This window comes from Montipora foliosa, chromosome 11, assembly GCF_036669935.1.
Source record: "Montipora foliosa isolate CH-2021 chromosome 11, ASM3666993v2, whole genome shotgun sequence".
NCBI lineage: Eukaryota > Metazoa > Cnidaria > Anthozoa > Scleractinia > Acroporidae > Montipora > Montipora foliosa.
In genome coordinates, this window is record NC_090879.1 from 39945422 (window position 1) to 39961724 (window position 16303).

Sequence of the window (16303 nt, forward strand, 5' to 3'; positions counted from 1 at the left end):
GTAAGTGACCATTATTGCGGAAAGGAGTCATGAGCCACCTGTAGTAAAGACATAATTTATCATATTTTTAAAAATATGTGATCTACGTAAATGCATTTACCCAAATAAGCACTGCCCCTGAAGAATCACCACCCTCAACATTTGAAAGTGAGAGAGGCACCTTCAAACTAGTGCCACACTTGTTTGAAACATTCGAATTCAAGAACATTTGATGCTTTGAAGAAAGTCAACATGTCAATAGCACTGTTTTCAATTGACGTCACGATCTAGCGCCCAAAGCATTGTTGGGTTAATATCCGGACAAAGACAAATACATTTTAGTGAGGTTCGTCTGCATTTTAATCCCATAATTCTTGGCAATAATCTATTTTATCAACTGTGGAAAATGTTACTGAAGACATTACATTTAATTCCTTTCATTTGCTTTAAAACCTATTGAAAATTTGATATTCACATGAATGAATGAATTCACTCCCTGTCAATAACCATTTCTTAATACATTCTGCTGTTGAAGAGAAAAGAACATAATTTTCAGTGAAATTTACCTCAAAAGTGGATACCCTCCATCCCCAATAAGGTGATAATCACAAGGGAACTGATCATCAAATGTGCATAAAGAGAAGAATTTCTCGAAACTCTGGAATCATGAACAGATCCAGGCCAATCTGTTAGCACCATGTTGTTGTCACAAACAATCATTCTATGTACCGCCACAGGGCTTGCCCATCCAAACAAGACAGGGAGGGATAAATTATCAGTTATAAGTCTTTTTACCTGCAAGTGAGGAGCAAAAAACTTTTTTCCGACAGATATAAGACTCTGGTTCAACCGTAGGTGCCCTGATCTGTATATATGTTCCATCAATAGCACCTACAAGTGGAGCAGGAATGGTACAAAACATGGACCCCCCTTGCACATAGCGACAATTCCTTGTGTCTCTAAGAAAAAAGTGTTGTTCCCTCAATTAGAGAGCTGCCTCATTCACTGTGGCAGCAATAATTAAAAGTATATTGCCATTTAATACACTTCAATCCAAGAAGGTTTCAGTCACGTAAACCATTGAAAGGAAATTGTAAACAACAGATCAAGTTTAAAAAAGTATTTCCAGATCACTCAAGTAACAGCCAGAGAGAGAGGATACTTCACTATCACTGAATTCTTGGTTTTCAACCACGTGACAAAGGTGGCCATGTTTATGGTCAAAACAATACAACTGTTTTTCTGCAGAATTTGCATAAAATAAAGTTTAATTCCCAATGGAGAGACAGGCGTATTATTCCGGACCACCAACATGACTGCCTTGACATCACATGCAAACCAGCAATTACTCACTTTCTGGTAGTACAGCACTCACCTATTGTTCCAGGAATCCCTACGCTTTAAGAACTTTCAGCAATCTCTCTCATTTCCATTTCCATTACTGCAAAATGCCTGAAAGTACACATATATTTTAGTTTTTTGTGTCAAAAAGAATTTATGGGATTCACACAGCTCAAAATATGGAATAATTTGATCTTCTTGTGAAAGTTTGCGCGACATGAGTTTCATAGAAATCATGAAATGAAATTTATAGTCTTTTCAGTGAGTGAGCCTGAACGTTGACCGCTTTTCTTAAACTGTGGACTCGGTTTATTTCATCCTTGATATTCTGAAGCAAGGGTTCCGCATGACCGATCATGTAAGCTTGTTTGTTTTTCAGTCTGCCATTTGTTCGAATGATATCTTTAGAGACAAAGATAACAATGCCGTAATGTACAATTGCTGGTGGAGGAACAAAAGGAGCTAAAGAGAGATCTTTTGTTTTCTACCACCAACAAGGCAGGGATGACGTAGCGTGAAAACCACCTATCACTGGACATATCCTTCACTGGAGATAATTAACAGTTTTTTTGAACAGTCTTACGATCACTGAGAATAAGAAAATACAGGAAAGTCTTACCATTTGGCCACTTCAGATAGTGTAAGTGCAAACAAAAAAAGGCAGAGTTTACTCCCCGCATGATCCTCCCACAACTGCTCCTTGTGATGTTCAATGTATTGGCTACCCGTCTTGTAGTGTCGCAAGCATTTGCCATCATCCGTAACTAAAGCAAGACTTGTTTTTCCGGAGGAATGGGCACCCTTCCAAATTCATTACCCACGTTTATATGGCCTGAGGCTACAATTTCGGTCATGAGTAACTCACAGGTGTTGTGACTAAGAGGAAAATGACACGCCAATTCATTGCCAAAGTATGCTGGCACAGTTTCCTCAAAGTAACCGACACTTCTATTTAGACTTTAGACACGGCAAACAGAAAAATGTTGTCCTCGGAAGCCAGTAACTCAGGACAGCCAACAAAAACCCATGTTGCGCCATTTTCATTTACCTTAATTGATGTCACTTTGTTGTCATAGCAACAAGAATTTCACCACTGCAATACCTCCCTGGGGACTCAAGAATCTGTTTGGGATGCTGTTAATGGTTCAAGAACTGTATTTTCTGTTCTCTCCGAATAGTAATTTGCTTACCATTAAAAGTTAATTTTTCATCCCAATGGTTTAATGGAAATGGTAAGCGCCCCTGGACTCATCACTTCTGTGACTTGGCCAGACAAGATAAAAACGTTACTCCCTCAAGGGCCAGGCATAGTAAACTTTTAGATGCTGGTCTTGGAAAGGCACGACTTTCAGTTCAAAAGAATGCAAACCACAAAGAACTAGGTACAGCTCTGGAAAATCATTTTCCAAAACTAAAAGTAGCCGGGGGTTCGAATTTCTCTGTGCCAATGGAAGAGGAGGTCCTTCGGGTATACAGTGCTACATTTGCAGGAGCCCTTTGGCCTGGTTGTGGTGTACATCTGCCCTCTCCTTACAGATTTAGATGAAAGTCCATTGAAGCAAGAGGTAACACTTGTGCAAATGCTTCAGTCTTAGCCGTTACTGTTAGCAGCACCACAGAATAAGGTGTTCTTGTTCACCTTTTACCAAGGGACCAGTGTAATTAACTTACTTGTTTGTTTTTAGCTTTTTTGCCATCAAGTGACCATAAAATGTGCACTGAATGAAAAGAAAATGAAATGTCCTTTTGCAGGTTAGACTTACCCGGAAGGTAGATTGTGTGAATTGTGGACTCTCTATTTCCATGGCAATGGTTAGAAGGGGTGGTGAATGGTCCGTCCAAAATCTTAGCACTCACAAACGTTCCATCTGACATCCTTTGTGAAGAGTTGGTGTTTTGGTCTCAGTATCAGACTCGCATACAAGGGTCTCTTCGTCTCGGCAAGTCCTGGATTTCAACCATTCATCACCTATGTTAAAGACCACCGACAGGAATGTACAGGTGGATCCTCAAGGTAAATGTTTTTAAACTCATATTGCATCCTGCGGGTAACTTACTGGGTCTGATAAGTGTAGTTTTCTGCTGGCTGACGAACGAAAGAAGTGGAAATTTTTCTCTAATTCAGCTGGGAGTATGGGTTCGAGTGTGCGCGGGTCTTCAGGTCACATGGCGTTTCAAGGTTCAGTTGTTTTTGTTGCCTTCTGCCCACCCGCCCTGCATGGGTTTTTGGGTTTTTGTAGGTTTCATATAGTGCCTTAGTTAGATTATTCTTGTATCTAGGCTCAATTTCATGTCAGCTATTTATTCACTCCCTTTTGTGCTGTGATGCCATTGATTTGTGCTGTTGATGTAAGAAAGTTCAGGTTGCATAGTCGGCTTGGCATGGCTCCCAGTTGTGTGTGAAAAGTGTATTTTTAAATGTATTCTCGTTTAGTCAGTTCAAAGCTGACAAAATTGACTTCTGTTGAGTGACATTTATCACCAAAGATGCTTACCGGGCCTGGTAAGTTACCAGGACTTTCGAGAAACAGGGAGGGGGAAGGAACAGGGGGGTAAAACTCCCTTCTCCCTACTTTCTGAGCCAGTTTCTCCCACCTCCCTACTTTTTGAGCCAATTTCTCCCTCCTCCCTAAACGTTTACCTCACAGCACCTTCAAGTATATATACCTGGACAAGTAATAGATGTTAGGGCGAAAAATGAACCAATTATACTTATTTAAGTATGAATGTTACGGTACTTACATTTTAGGTCCAATGGGCTGAGAAATTTCTTAGTTTTGCAAACGTTTGATAACTTGGTTTCATCATTGAGTATTCTTTAACAGGCTTGTTACTCACGACTCTGTTACAATAGTCTGAGTCAAGTTCAAGATCAGAGACTTGAAACATTGAGGGAATCCAACAAGACATAATTGAGGTGTTCTAAAAATCACTCTAGCCAGGTAGATCCAGGTAGATGCTTGACCCTACCGCTGACCAGTTAGCTCAGTTGGTAGAGCGCCAAACTACTGTGCGTTATTCAGTCTATTCAAGCGACCAAAATCAAACAATTCCCATTAAAAGTAATCATAAAATCTAGCTGGTGCTGTGATAATTCTGTTAGAACGCGACCGTCCAGGTAAATTGCAGCGACCAATTTGTTCTGTGGCATCATCATCACTATCACCTTCATCATCCAAAACGTCAGGATTACTGCTTACGTCTCTGTTAAGCCTGGTGGATATCAGCTCCTCATACTGTCGCTCATTCAGCCTAATACCATCAAAAATCGATGCCCTTGCTGACATTGAACATGCGGGTAATGACGTTGTAGTGTACCACAGTCTCTGTTACTTGCCAGTTGAACTGCAAGCAGTCTTCTTTGTCTTGTGTAAAGACTTCCGCGGATGCGCTAGACGTGCCGGCATGAATGTCTTCGTTTGCGACAACCAGCATATCCTCTTCCTTAGCCTCAGTTCTAACAAACACAGATCCCTTGTAGAAAATTACTTTCTCCCTTGTAGCATGCAGGTTGCTGTCCTCTCTTCCGCAAAAGAAAGCCAAGAAGTTAAAATCCACATTCTGAGGTGGCTCTGATTCGTACAGTCCGAAGGGCAATGTTTTTTTTTTTTGTTTTTTTTTTTTTTTACTTGCAACACAACAATACAACAATGTACATAAAGAATAAAATCAACTAATAACGAACAGCATACTATACAAGTCGCACGTACTAAAGTACATATATATATATATATAACCATAACAACAATTAAGACGGGGGGGGGGGGTTAGTATCAAACAGAAGAGCAGTTTTCAAGTTTCCATTGCCATTCAATTTTCCTCTGTAGTTCTACAAAGTTGGGCGTCTTAGAAAGTGATTTACAAGTGTATATATAATATTTGGTGTAAAGAAGGAGAATATCTAGTCTGCGTTCTTGGGCGTTCGTCAGTTTGCATTTTTCCTCCTTTATTTGGAATAGAATCTGTTCATTCAGGGGAGTAAGTTTTAAGTTGCTCAGATTATTGAACCATTTCACAATATCGTTGTAAAATGAGGACGTAGTAGAACAGTCCAAAAATGTATGAAGTATAGAGTCTTGACTTGAGCATAGAGAGCATTGATCATCGACTGTAATTTTAAATCTTTTCAGTTCTCGCTTAGTGACAGTTATCCTATGCAGGAGCTTAAATAAGAATTGCCTTAGTTTATTATCTTTAGTTATATCTTTTGAAAGTTAGCTTTCCAGGAAACAAACGAATCAGGGAAGAGTTGTTCCCAAGCTTTCACACCAGTAGGCACAATGATACAGTTTTCATTAAAAAGTTTGAAATAATGTTTGCACCTCATTTTGGCCAAGGAGAGCGAAGGGTTTTTAGTTAACTGAAGTATATCCTCCATTTTGAAGAGATCATGTGGCGTAATTTGCGTTTTATATGCACTACATTTAATCTCGCTGGGAATAGCGGCAATCATTTGAAAATATTGAAGAAAGTTAATTTCTAAATCAAATTTATCCTGAAATTCTTAGAGAGACAAGAACTTTCCGTCTTCATTAAGCAAATCGTGAACCAAAAAGATTCCTTTTTCAAACCATGTTTTCCAAAACAATATTTTCCCCTCAATCTTTATTTCCCTATTATTCCACAAGACAAATTTCCGTCGTTGGTCAAGGTCATACATATTAACAGGCTCCTGATAGTATTCTAGCATTTTTTTGTAGAACAGGGGCAAGCTTGAATCGATGCATTTTGTATCGTAGTTACAATTTAATAAAAAGGTTAGGCCACCATTTCTATTAAAATAGTAATTTGGAATTGCCTTCCAGTTAGCGTCACTGCCATCTAGCAGTCTGCCAATCCAGCTCAGACGAAGGGACTTTGACATAGTTCTGAAATTAATAAAATTTAAACCTCCATCTACAAGAGGTTGATAAATCACTTTTCTCTTAATTTTGTCTTTCTTATTTCTCCACAGGAAGGCAAAGAGTTCAGCTTGCGTTTTTTGAATAATATTTTCAGGGACCGTAAGCATCGAAGCAGTGTTATCAACTGAGATACTCCTATTGTTTTCGCTAAGAGCGTTCGGCCATAAAGAGAGAGGTCACGCATCTGCCACATATTGGCCCCATTAACTTTTTGTTGATCGTATGATATAATGCCAGATGTCAAGGGAGTGGAAAAGGTTTCCAAGGACTTCACAATTTGCTTACGCAAAAATGATAATAAACAAATTAGAAATGTGTTAACATAGGACAAATTTAACTGGAAAAAGACACAATAAATTAGTCATGAATTCAGAAACCAGAAAAAAACCATAAGAGAAATCTGTCATTCCACTCTGTAAACTAGCCTTTAAGCAGAGTAAATTTATTAGAAAAAGCAGTTTTACTATTTCATAACTAACAATTGTAGTATTGTATGTTGGAATAGGTTGGTTGATTTGAATTTGGTGTTAAAACATCCAACTAGTTACATAAAAAAAGACGCCCCGGGAAAAATTAAATATAAAAACTTTAAAATACCCTTAAGTTCCCTGACCATTTTCATGATGACTCGTGATGCATCCGTCACAACCTCTCCAAGCTTGAGGCTATTCATCATCCTCTCCAAAAGTTGCTTACACCCCATCTTCTCCATTAAAGAGGACGTACCACCTCCTTCTCGTTTGTCAACCACCTCAAGATCCACAATGACATTAAGGTAGTGCTCCATCATTGTATACACACAGTACTTAGCACTGAACCCAGGAGAATCCATCCTTCCTTCGCCACAAACCACAATAACATCATTCTCAAAAACCTTCCAAACCACTTCCTTCATTTTATCCCACATGTCCCTGATGCTGGGTACAGCATATAAACTCTGAACCCCTGAGAATGCGGAAGACGAAACAAAATTCAAATTCATGCTCTTTCCTAGCAGAGCAACTTTCTCAAAGTTGTTTCCTGACACAAGAACTGATGAGGCCAACAACACAGATGACACATACATTTTTTGGCCACGTTTTTCACCCAAAATATATGAAGAACTCCACCCACCACCATGACCATTACTACACTTGTGTGTAATCAGCAACACACCACCCTCCAATTTTTTACTTATGACCTTCCGTTGACCTGTACACCCAATTTCTGAACAATTTCCTTCCAGCAACTGTACAATCTTTTCCACCTCCACAATACCCCGGTCTGCCTTCAACAACTCAAGATACCTACTCAGGTGTTCCCCAGGTACTGCCAGTCCTTTGATTGCAGGCTTTATCCTGGATTTCATATCCTCGATGGTCTCATCAAAAGTCTTTGGGCCAAAGACAGGAAGGATTGGTGATGACTCACTGCATGTTTCACCTTCTGTCTGCACCTCTGCTGGACCTGTGGGCTCACCCTCTGTCTGGGCGGGGGCACTTTCATTTCAAGATCAATGTCCAGAGCTGTCAATGTGGCGCTGTCAAGTTCGCACAAAAAGCTGTAAAAATAACAGAAACATAAAATTAATATATCATCGTAAATTCAGCATTCCAGCCTGATAAACATTTAAAAAATCTTTTCAAAATACTAAAATTTGGTTTAGTGGTTTATAAGTACTCTTTTCCAAATTGCCATGGCAAAATAAATAAGTACATGTCATTCCTTACCTTGTTTGATCGACTTCCATATTTTCAAAAGTTACTTCTTCTTCACTCCTATTGCCATCATCAGACTCACTGAACTGATCACTATTGTCCCAGCTATCTGCAGTCTCGGAGTTACTAGCATCAGAAGCATGATCACCAGACCTGAAATGACAACTTCACCATTATTACCATCTATCTATCATGTAATGTTTCATGTGATGTGTCTTTCTGTCTTTGTTGTTGTTTTTAATAATCGAATGTAGCTTCTTTGTTGCTCTTAAACTCTGGGACCACTGTAATAATTACTGGCTTATTGGTGTTGTGGATTCTTTGCCTAATAATGAATGCTTACTTATTGAGCTGTGTCTTTCTCGCTGTGTATCATGTAATAGGTGAATCTAATAAAATAAAATATTGCTGATGCACTGAACAGTACAAAAGAACTCTCTGTGATAAAAAATTGTAATAGTAACAGGATGTGAAAATTCTGATCCAAGTAAATGCTGTAAAGTAAGGTCACTACACTGCAAAATTCCAAAACCCAAAGAGGGTCTTAGGATCACAAATATATTCAGAAAATAGTTTTGCCCATCCCTAACATTACTATAATATCTGATTGCCCGTCCCCTTTTAGCTGTACATAATCCCTCAGAACTGATTGAGTCCATTTTGTGTTATGTTTAACTATATTTTGTATTCCTATCTCTCAATATTTTAACAGACTTGACTGCCAATGAGCTTCCTTTTTTATAGGCTGGGAAGATTAAGGGCTGTGAACAAATGTGACAGTGGGTTGAACCTGTGAGGAACCATTTCTGGCATTGTGCAGAAACTTGTGATGGAGATGTTGAAGAGCTGAAGGTGTAAGTCTTACAATTATTTGTTTCACTGTTTGAAACTGGATTGCTCCTGGTGACATTTGAAATGAAAACAATTTTTGTTTTATTAAGGATATGTGGCTGGGAATCCTACATCATGTCTGTGGAGAGCACGAGTGGGATGCCGGGATGTGTTCCCATGGACCACTCACAGAAATAGAAAGTGGAAAAGAATACCTCCCTATGACGTCCAAAGCTGCCAAGGAACTCCGAAAGATTGTTTTAGACCAGGAGTGGCTGAAAAGTCTAGAGCATTATGTCAGGTTCAGGTATGTATTTTTTAGGATCTCTATGGGTTTAATCACTCTTTCTTGAAACTCTATCAGTTGTGTCCTCAACCAGCTACATTGTTTATAACAACTAATACTTTATCTAGACTGAGGTAATAAAAATTAATTTTTTACCCATTTTCCTGTTCCCCTCATCTTTTTCTTCCTAGAGGTTTTTTGGTTACTAGAGAGGTGCATAAGAAAGGCCAAATATGAGCTCTGACCTTTTGTCAAATTTCCCTCTCTTGCTAAAATATTGTAAGCAAGTTGGAATTATTTTCAAACTTTGAACTAGTAGTTTTTGTGGGGGCTAGATGGACAGGATTTACAGAGAATCCAGCTTGTCTTTACGTAGTTAAATCATTTTTTTAGGCATACAAGCAATTTGGAAAACTTCAATTCCATGCTTCTAAAGTATGCACCAAAGAGGATTGCCTTTGCGTAAGTACATTTCACTGTTAATTAGACAGTGCATGCTTTACCATACAATATTAAATGGTGACATTTTCAGATGCTATGCCCTCATTAAGTATTAATAAATGGGTTGTAATATCATGTTTTAGGTATGAAGTGTTTACTGGACGGATATTGCTCGCAGCTCTTGACCACAATTTTCATGTTTTCCGAAAGACACTGGAAGGCCGGTTTAAGAACATTTATTCTAAAAGATCAGGTAACTGGGGGGTGGAACCGGTGAAGGAGTCAAAGCAATATCCTCACATGTCTCTGCTCCAGGCAGACATCTTAAGACGCCGCAGTAAAGACACAGAAGCTGTTACTAGACATATTGAAGTTTCCCCTGCAAATCCTGTCCATCTGGCTCCAACCAAAGCCATGAAAAGGGCCCCTTCGACTGAGGAGCTGGTCAAAGCCAAATTATCACGATTTCAATTTGAAAAGAAATCACAATAGCTGCCAAAGAACTCTGCATCAGTAAAAATGCAATCTTTGAAATTACTTTAAAGTGATGTGTAGAAAAAAGACTAGATTACTTGTACTCTTCAAATACTGTTTAATTCGCCTTTGTTTTACGAGGAAATGTAGGGAAATTTAGAATAAGCAGTAACAAATTTAACAAAACCCACACTACAGCTTCCTTTGTTGCACAAACTCTTTTTCAGTTTTCAAACCAGTTCGAATAAATAAATAGGTACATTATTTATTTATGATAACAATTATTGTTATTGTCAGTAGTTGCAAATTCACCCACAGTTCTTCATCTAAAATATTCAAGGTGAACTGGTAATGTAAAGAAGTAGATTTTTGAAGGATAATCCACAAAGAACAAAGAACAAAGACTCCCATATAACTGCATACCTATGTGAGAGGTCTGATCACTACTTTGTCCTGGCTTCCCATTAGGAGTCAGATTATCAGCACTGGGTTTGAATATAGTAATTTTAGATGAATATAGTTTTTAACAAGACAACCATACGTCAACTTTGGCAATTGTATCATGTTACATCATATTTAATTTGAGTATAATTAAAAGAAAGAAGTGGGCTATAAATGCTGTTGTGACATTTCTGGTTGTTACGATTCAACACAAAAAATTTTCTAAAGAGAAATGTAAAAGCATTCTTTGTCAGTAAATAATAAACAAGTAAACATTCCTATAAAACTACATGTTGTCTTTCTTTACATAGTTTGGATTTCTCCATTTGTAGTGCACTTGGTCCTTGAGTCACAATACTCATGGCGAAACAGTTATTGCTGGTCCCAAAAGTGTCCAGCTTAGAGAGTGTTGAATGTATAATAAACAAGAACAGTGAAGAAATAGAACATAACTGCACTTCTCTATTTATTTGTATCAATAAAGGTATTTTGCCCCATGTAAGGGAATCAAGGACAGTCTGGGATTCGTGAATCCACAATGGATTACAGCATTTGTTATTAGAACTTGGATTCTGGATTTCAATCATTAGTGGGATTCTGGATTTCTTCAGTTGCATTCTGGTTGCCAAAACCCAGGATTTCTGATCCGCAGTCAAAAATTTTCTGGATTCCAGAATCCGGATTCCCTTTCATGGCGCGAGATATTACTTTTTTCTAGCGCTAAGAACGGCGAAAACCCATGTAATTACCGTCTGGTGCGGGATATGCTTGACAAATAACTATTACCACACAAGAAGGCAATATTTTTCGATTCCATCTACCAAGTTTACCTAATTCCCACAATGTGTATTGCCGGTAAGCGGCCTTCCTGTAACTTTGAGTAGAGTAATCGGGTTCGTCCGCGCGGATGTCACACCTGGCTCTTATAGCTAATTGCAGCACTTCCCGATCGAGGCAAACCGTGTTAAACATGACATAAGAAGTTACACATGTCCTCTTTTTGCAACAGACGTTTTCCTGTTCATCCAGCATTCTCCTGCAGACACCACAAGTACACCAAGTTTCCGGTATATTTTGCTCTGGTTGAGGTGACGGCGGGTCAATGTCATCGCTTCCGGTTAGCATGTTTCTAGCAAATTCAAGGCTACCGCGTCCTTGACTCAGCAGCCTAATAAAAAGCTGGTCTTTATAGTCAGAAGATAGTGTGGTCACAAACTCCTACAAAAAGAAAAGAGAAAGGCGAGGCTTAAATTAAAATATAATTTAAGATTAAACGAGACTTACCTGTAACTTGAAGTTTGATGTGAATTCTACCGATTCCTAGTCAGGAACAGAGGAGTCACGTGAGATTGCGCGAGGAAGCCAGGTCAGTATTTAACAATGAATGAGCACAGGAAAAAACAAGGGTGGGGACAAATAAAAAGGACAAATTTGTCCTTTATAAGAATATGGATATATATATAGATGTATATGTTGGGTGGGCACGTGACTCCTCTGTTCCTGACTAGGAATCGGTAGAATTCACATCAAACTTCAACTTACAGGTAAGTCTCGTTTAATCTTAAATTCTACCTCATCCTAGTCTACGTCACAAGGAATCACGTGAGATTTCAAAGCCCTGTGGTCATGAATTAAAGACAACAAAAGGTAGGTTTGGCATACTGTATTTGCCTCTAACAAAACCGAGCCAAAGTTACATGGAGCATTGATTGGTCTCTGGTAAAACTTAGCAAAGGTTCCGCAGTTAGACCATCCTGCAGATTCCAGAATAACTTCTAGCGGCGTTCCCGCCCTGGCAGCAGCACTGGTGGATGCTGCCCTAGTGCTGTGGGCCCCAAATTTGGTGGTATCTATGCCCGCAGCTTTCAAGACATTTTTGATCCAACGTGAAATTGTGTCCTTACTAACAGGTTTAAATGGTTTCTGAAAACTCAACAGTAACTGATTTCTGTGTCACCCCTATGAACACTAGTCTTATCAACATATGCTTTCAAATGACGAATAACACACAAATTAGGCTCCTGGTCAAAAGCTTCCAGTTCAATAGGCTTCTGCTGTTTATCTGGTCGGGAGTGCTTCTGGAGCCTGGTCAGATAAAAAATACATTTCTTTTCTGACATGTCCATATGTTTAACATCTAGGCAGTGAATGGTTTGTGTTCGCTGACCAGTTAACAGAGCTAGTAACATAACAACTTTAAATGTAAGTTTCTTAAGTGAAATGTCCTCAACGGGAGGGTAGGAACGAAGATGAGTTAATACTTGACTGACATCGCAGATGGTTTCATAACGTGGTAATGAGGGCTTCTGTTCAAAAACACCCTTTAGAAATCGCTTTACTAATGGGTATGTACCAAAGGTAGCAGAGTCGCTAATGACAAGTATTGTTGAAATGGCTGATCTTGCTGTATTAACTCCACTATAGCCAACACCTGACTTGACTAGGTCTGCAAGAAAGTTTATTGCTTGAGCTACAGTAGCTGAAACTGGACTGATCCCTTTTGAGTTGCAATAATTTCCCCACTTCGAAAGATACGTTCGGTACTGCTTTTTTGTCCCGTTTCTCCAGGCACACAGGATGATGTCTGAAGCTGCTTGTGAAAGGCCGCTTGCATGCAACTGTTCCCGAATAAGTGGCAGATGAGAAGGTCCAGTTTCTTGTGTAATGGATGTACTTTCTGTGGGTGGCTGGGTAACAAAAGTAGTCTGGCATTGTGCTGCAGAAGGACTGGGCAGCTTATCAGCATTCTCATAGCCATTGAGTACCACACCTGAGTTGGCCATCTTGGGATCACCACTATCCCCATGGCTTTGTCTTGTTCCAGTTTTTGAAGAACCTTTGGAATCACACTGAAGGGGGGAAAATAATAACCATTTAGTTCATTCCACTGAGCTGAAAAAGCATCTACTAAGTATGCTCCAGGGTCAGGTCGGAAGGAAATATATCTTGGGAATTGTTTATTGAGTCTCAACGCAAACATGTCAACATCTGGGCGAGCTTGCAGCTTATCAAGGGCTTTATTTAAGAGAGTGGGGTTCAGCTTCCACTCAGTATTGGTGTTTATTTCCCTTGACTGTCTATCAGCTGCTACATTCCTCTTCCCTGGTATGTGTTCTGCAGATATCCTGATGTTTCTAGCCATGTACCAGCACCAGATATCTAAAGCCACTTTGTTACATTGTACAGAGTGATTAGTGCCCATGTTATTTATCTCTGCCACTGCTGTTGTATTATCAATTTTCAGTCTGACATGTTTATTATTTAGTTTTGTCACAAAAGCTTGGAGTGAAAAGAAGGCAGCCATTAATTCTAGGTAGTTGATATGCTCTTCACCTTCTTGGGGTGTCCAGTGGCCCCCACAAGTCAGATCTTTGAAAACACCTCCCCATCCAATTTTTGATGCATCAGTGCTAATTGTTAGTGATGGGGGGTCATGATTTATAACGTTGAATGAGTTTTCAATATTTTCGATCCACCATTGTAGTTCTGTTTTGGCATCTGTGGAGAGTGACATAAAGGCCTCATAGTTGCCATTATTGTCTTTGATAGCATGAGATTTCTCTTGTTCTAGTTTTCGGTAATACAATGGCCCATACATAACAGCAGGGAAACTTGAGACCAGTAGTCCTATGACACTTGCAACCTCTCGTATAATGTATTTTGACCTCTCCTGCAGTGCTGTGCAGTGCTGTGCATGCATTCATTCATTCATTCAATGCATTCATTCAATAAGTATCATTCAATAAGTATCACCCTGAATGTAATTGTCATCAATATAAGCGGCCAAGATGTGGCCTTGTAACGTAAGACAAGAGTGTACTGGCTTTATGAGCTTTGTGAATTTCCTAGGGCAGAAACATAACCCATTAGGGAAGCAAGTGAACTTGTAGAAGTTTCCTTTCCAGTGAAACTTAAGATATTTTTGATGTTTCTCTGACACAGGCACAGAATAATAGGCATCTTTTAGGTCGATGGTGGCCATGAAACAATTTGGACGTATTAGTCTAATTACTGAACCAAGAGTATCTATTTTGAAATGGTGATAAACAATGCTCTTGTTTGGTGCTTTAAGGCTTAAAATCATACGGTGTGATCCATCTTTCTTTTCTCTCAGAAAAATGGGGGAAATAAAATCATCAGTTTCCCGGACAGTTCTGACAATCACACCTTTGTTTAAAAGCTTTTTGATCTCAGTGTAAATTATTTCAGACTCAGTATCTGAGAACTCTCGAATGGCCGGTGGCCCGTGTTGGACTGGCAGGTACCTAAAGTCAATAGTTGTGCCAGTTATCATATCTAGAATTTCTCTATCAGATGTAAGAGTTCTCCATTTAGTAAGGAAACTGGTAAATTACCTGCTTTAAAGCATTTAACATTTTGCTCTAAGCCAGTAACAATAACTGGTAATAGGGTTTCAAATTTACTTACATCGTGAATAACTGTTTGTAATGTTGTAGTTAAGCTCATTTGGTGTCCTCCCTCTTCTGGTTTAAGGCCCATGGTTTCTTTCTGAACGAGTTGTAGCTCTTGCGATGCCCTAAAAATGGCTTGCTATTATGGGGCCTTTGATGTCCATTTCCTGAGTAGCCTTGCTTGTAATCATGCCCTTGACTGACAGAGCTGGCAATTTTGTTGCACTCTTTTATTGTTTTTAAACTGCTTTGGACATCATCTCCAAAGAGGAAATCCGTTACTGGGATTTGCTGATTACAAAGGGCACGAAGATCCTTGTTTATTGAGGCTCTCATAATATCCCGTCGCCGCAATGAAAGCTCATAAGTTGCGTGTCCCAGCAAAGCGAGCGAATCAGTCAAAGAGGAAATAATTTTTGGTTTTTCATCCATATTTCCTTTGACTTTACTTATTTCCTCAGTGGCCTCTGCAAGCGCAATGGTGGCTTTTAGAACGGTTTGTTGGACATTTGCGAGTCGCAAGTCCTGTGGTTTGAGTTTGCCCCATAGTTCGTGGTTCACGAGGGGCACTTTCAATTTTTTGCAGTTGCCGGGTCGCACATACAGCTCTAGCTTTTCTTTAAGCTTTGCTTCCTTGAGCTTACCAGCAAATCTCTTATTAATAAGATTCACTAGATGTTCATTTATGTTTGGGCCCGTTTTATCGGCCTTGTTGTATTCCTCTTCAATCTCGTTCAGGAGCTTGTCACTCGAGTCGCCATCTTGTTCATCTTCTCCAAGGATGGCAGGATGGCGTGAACTGCATAGCAAACAGAGTCATCAGATGCGTCATCTGAATCAGACAAAGATTTTCTAGCTTTCTTTCTTGAGGGTCCCGGTTGGGAGTTTGAGTCACTTTTGGACTCTGCCTTGGACATTTGTGGTACTTTCCACTTTAGTGAAGCATCGGTGATGCGTGTTAACATTCCCACCAAAAGATCAACTTTCTTTTGCAGTCCTTGAATAGCTTCCCATAGTTTATTGGGAGCGATAGCATGAGCACCGGTGGTGTCATGATCATTTTCGTCTTCGGCTAGCACTGCAGCTTCGTCTTCTTCAGCGCTAGACAAAAGTTTGTGGTCCATCTCGTTTGTCTTGGCATCCGCCAGAACCGAAAGCTTACCGCACACTGACCTGGCTTGCTCGCACAATCTCATGTGATTCCTTGTGACGTAGACTAGGATGAGGTAGAACTACATTTATGTGTATAATACGGAGGATGCGCCGAGTCTGAAATAATTTGCATACATGATCCAGGTAAGTAAACTAACTTGAATAAAATTGTATAACCTCGTAAACAAACCTTTATTTCGCGTTGAGAGTCCTCTACAGCTTGCCTGTGGCGGGCAAAAGCACTCGGATTCCCGATCTCCTGACCTTCCGCGACCTGGTTTTTGCAAGGTGCTTTCTTTGTACCACACTTGCAATTTGTAGAACATTTTAGGTTCGCGTTTTGGC